This window comes from Vulpes lagopus, chromosome 3, assembly GCF_018345385.1.
Source record: "Vulpes lagopus strain Blue_001 chromosome 3, ASM1834538v1, whole genome shotgun sequence".
Taxonomy (NCBI): Eukaryota; Metazoa; Chordata; class Mammalia; order Carnivora; family Canidae; genus Vulpes; species Vulpes lagopus.
In genome coordinates this window covers 24,663,858-24,668,953 of record NC_054826.1, presented here as the reverse complement: position 1 = coordinate 24,668,953, position 5,096 = coordinate 24,663,858, and positions in this window count along the sequence as shown.

Sequence of the window (5,096 nt, the reverse complement as noted above, 5' to 3'; positions counted from 1 at the left end):
TGACCAGAATCACTTTACAGTGTCGAAAATGGGGATCTGTGTCCCATGCTAGAGATCAGAGAGCCCCAGTTGTTGACAATCTATGTGGTGAATCTTGAGCAGAAGAGTGAGTTTTATTCTTGAAAATGACCTTCTTTATATCTTGTGGACTGGTCGAAGAAGCAGCAAGGTTATCACTGAATAACAAAGACCTCCTGTTCACAGCCATGTATTTTAATACTTATTTAAATGCCAAAACAAAATCCACAAAGTTTAGGGACATAAATCAGAAGTGCATTTTTCTTACGAACTCTGCCTTTGTCCTAACAGACCCCAGAAAAGACAATTTATCACCTCGAAACATACACAATCACATTTCTCCCTCCAGAATAACACTGCTAACAAGGATTTCAAATAGCTTTTTTTGAGAGCCTTAACCTTTTCAAGGATACTCATCACATTGATTTCTCAATAGTTTGAATCTCTGTATTCTCTCTGAGTTCAAACATTTCATGGTGACGTTTTCTGTCAGACAATTAAGTGTATTTATCTGAAGCTGAATTCATGCATACAGAACATCAGTCTTCTACTCAAAAACTCTACTGGCTGTTCACTCATTTTAAAAAACCTCACACCTCCTATGTTAGGTTTCTAATTTTATAATCAAATAATACCAGATGGTTGTAGTTGGTGCAAATGATTTATCATGTTTTGTCATTATGACCTTCTCAATTCAACAGATTCAATAAATATTTATTACAGGGCACTGTGCTAGGGACACAGGGTATACAAATATAAACATAATACAGACACTGGACATGCTTAAAAAAGATTTTATTTATTTATTCATGAGAGACACAGAGAGAGAGGCAGAGACCTAGACAGAGAGAGAAGTGGACTCTTTGTGGGGAGCCTGATGTGGGACTCCATTCCAGAACCCTGGGATCACAACCTGAGCCAAAGGCAGAGGCTCAACCACTGAGCCACCCAGATGCCCCTGAACATTTACTGAATTGAATTTGTGAAAGCAATTTTGTGTTTGTAAGAGAAATAAGATATATGTCAAATAGCTATCAAATGAGAATACTATTGGTTTTGGCCAAGGGATTGGTATCTCCTCATGAAGGAGATAGCATTAACGTTTGGCCTAAAACTTTGATGGTGATTGATTGATTTATTCATCCATTTATTCATTTATCTAAGTTTCACAGGTGAATAATGTTCATTATAACAAAATTAGAAAATAAAATTAGCTGAAATAATAATAAAGTAAGAAGTATGCACAGCCTCACTATTCATACTTTGTTAATCTTTTCCTTGATCTATGCTTGTTTGACCAAACTATGTCAAATGTTCACTCAAATCAAATGACCTTCATCAACTTTACTAATGATTTGTTACTAAACCAAAATTCAGAGTTACAGCCAGTTTTATTTTTCCTTATTATGATCATAGCTGGTTCCACATGTGTTTGGATTCTAAACACAAGGTTACATTTTCAGTTCTAGATGTAAATCTCAAGCCAGGAGTGAGCATGTCTTGAGTTTATTCATCTTTCAGCCAAAGAGCTCAGGTATATCGCTTTTCATGACCCTGAATTCAACTCTGGCAAATAGTTGTCTCACCCCCAAGGACTGTAAGATTCATCAGAAAACAAAAAGGGAATGAAACAAAATAAAAATGAGGCAATAATAACATGGATTTTTCATATTGTATTCTGGGTTGAAAGTTCACACACAAAAAGAACATAAATAGCTAATTTCCCAAAATGCAAAAATAGAATGGGTAAGCAGGCAAATACCATTAATCTGTAATGACTCTCTTTTGTCACTCTTCTCAATTTATAGATTTTATTTCTTAAAAACATCTAATTTGGCATTATTAATAGTATCTGACATATACTCAGTGTCTTATAATGTTAGAGTGATCTGCATGCAATGTCTTGTTAGCCTCAAAATGACTAGTAAAAAGATGGTAGTCTCTTAATTTTACATATGAGAAAATGGGGATGATGGAAGGAGATGTGAAAATTCATTGTCAAGTAGCAAGTTATGTGTGAAACATGGACTAGGAATCAGGTCTCTAGCTCCATTTTCAATGGCTCCAGTAGTTTTTTAGATGCAAAACCAACCAATTTTCTTCTCACTTTTGAATAATAATATCTGGTGAATCCTCTCAGAAGAGGAGCATTTTCATAACTCTCACCTGAATGAACTATTGTTTAAATGCTATTAGTTTTTGGCAATAGGCCTGAACTGAAGTGCTGACATATGGGAATAGAAAACCTTTTTGCTCCTTGCAGAAAACATTTATTTTTCCTGACAGTATATCTTCAAGGTAGCTGCTGGATGGTGTTAATAAGCTCAGGGGTAAGGATCTAGAAGAGTGACAAATATAGGTGTGAAATTCAGCTACTCCTGATGTAAAGTAAGACCCGTAGGTAGCAAAGAGCCCTGAACCAAGAGAGAGCACTGTGACTCACAGGGTTTAATAAAACACAACTTGAAATGTTACCTTGGGGGGCTAGGTGAAATATGCAGTTTAACGTCAATAGTTTTCAATGTGACTTTTTCTCATTTTAAAGTAAAAAAGGAAAAAGTCAACAAGTTCACAGGTAACTTTTTGGCCATCGTTTTTATAATTCCTCATGAAAAAGCTAATTTCAAAACTTAATGTTATTATCAAATATTCAATGTCTCCATGAGACCTATGTACGTCGAGAAAATATGTTACACATGAAAGAACAGGAACTTAGGAAAAAATGATACTGCATATTAAATCTTTTGGGGGTTCCAAGATAGCCCCAAATGCATTTCAAAATAGGTAAATTGCAAGTTCAGTTTGAGGATACAGAGGGTGATAACAAAGGTGATTGAAGAGCTAAAAGATAGGATTTATATGGAAGAATATTTAAATAATTTAACTGGAGAAAGACATGGCTAAAGATAATAAATTTCAAGTAGGTTGAATATTTTTAGTTGATATTAATAATTGTTTTTCAGTTTTCCTGAATCAAGAATAAATTATGTAATTTTAAACAATAAGGTAAGAATTTCAGTGAGATGGAGAAAGAATATTTTTTATTTAGCTAGCATTTATTGAGTCCCTAGAATTTTGTAGATTCTCTGATAAGTAATTGGGTGTAAATATGAATGCGATGTGTCTATAATAATTCTGTGGTCTCTTCAAACTCCTCCATGTGCAAAAATTTTTTTAAAGATTTCATTTATTTATTTATGAGAGAAACAGAAAGAGAGAGAGAGACAGACAGAGGCAGAGGCAGAGGGAGAAGCAGGCTCCCTGCAGGGAGCCTGACGTGGGACTCGATGGGGTCTCCAGGATCAGGCCCTGGGCTGAAGGCAACGCTAAACCACTGAACCACCTCGGCTGCCCCATGTGCAAATTTTATCTTTCCTTTGGACTCATCTCAAATTCTACTTTCTCTGTGAGGTCTTTCTGAATCCCAAATAATAAAGACTGCTTTATTAAAATAGTATGTATCTTTTTGAAATGTAAAGAAGCATTTTAATATTTATTCCTTAAATACCTCTCGTGAGTCATACCAATTATCTAGAACAATGTTTGGCACAATTTGTTGAATAATGAACAAGTTAATGATAAAAGGAATATTTGAATATGGGTCACATTCAAGAAATAGAATTCCTTTATACTTAGGATGTAGTATTACCTAAAATGGATAAACTATATGCTTAAATTCCATATGGTTAAATTCAAAATGATAAGTGCTGGAATTAACATATGTGATATACCATAGGAACACAGGTATGAATAGTTAATTTTGACTATGGTAGTAAGAGAGGGAGGCTTACAATGTTTCTGAAGTTCTGTTTTGAAAAGTTTTAGAAAATGCTTCCTGTACAACTGAGATATATAATATAATCTCAGCATTTTCTTTCTGGGGAAATGAATATATATTTTGTTAACATTTCAACTATGACTTTTGGGGTTAATAACACAGAAAAACCTGCAGCTTAAAGAATACTTTATCACTTTTCTTTGCCAATATCAATTTATGCTTCCATATTTTTAAATTTTTCATTTGCATTTAAAAGACTGTGACCGTCATTACATCCTAGATGAAAAATATGCTGACTTGTAGGGTAGATCATTTTTGTGCACAAGCTTTACACTCATAATGAGCACTAAGTACCACAACTTTACCTGACCTAAAGAAGACTGAAACAATTTTTTTTATGTAACCTACTATGGACATTAGTTCTCAGTTGTCCTTTCTAAATCATAGAGCTTTTCTTTAGATTACTTGTAGAAGGAGAAAGTCTCTTTTTAAATAGCTGTTCTCCTGGGCCAGCATTTGAACTCAAAATTTTGCTTCCCATTTTAGAGAGGATGCCTAGAATGCTCTATATACTAAGCAGGGGTGATCTTTGGAATCCTCTAAACTCTTCTGACATTTTGAGCTCCAGCTCACTTTCTGCTATTTAAATCTGATTCCATTAACATCATATTTGACTTTCTGCTTCTATACTATTTTAAAGTCACTATTTCCCCCCATTGTTTTCCTTAAGCTAATCGTAAAATAAATTTTAATTTTAAAATTAATAATTTATGAGAGTGGATGGAGGAACAAACATGAGAATGGAAAAATAATGGCCCAGATACATGAATAAGTGTCAGAGAAAAGCCAGACTGAAATTGAAAAGAAGATACAGATAATCCACAAGGATAAATAAAAAATACAGAATAAGAGAAAATTTTGTCTTTGAAACTATTTCAGCATTCCAGGAAAAATATTAATACCTTACTGGTAAAGATTTTATAAAGGATTTGGCATGATTATCTCATTTGACATTCAGGATAATGCTGTAAGTCAGTCATTATTCTTATTTAAAAATGAAAAAAAATGAAATATAATAGAGACTAAATGAATTGACAAAATTCACAGGACTGAAAGTGTCCAAAGGATGATTCAAACTCAAGTCATTTGACTTGAAGAATATGCTTAAACCACCAGCTCCAAGATGAAATAAAAGCTATATGATCATATCACATTCTTAGAATTGGAATAGAGGAATGCATTTTGGCTTCCTAATAACTTGCAATAGTACCTTAGATTTCAAAACTGCATACTGTCTACT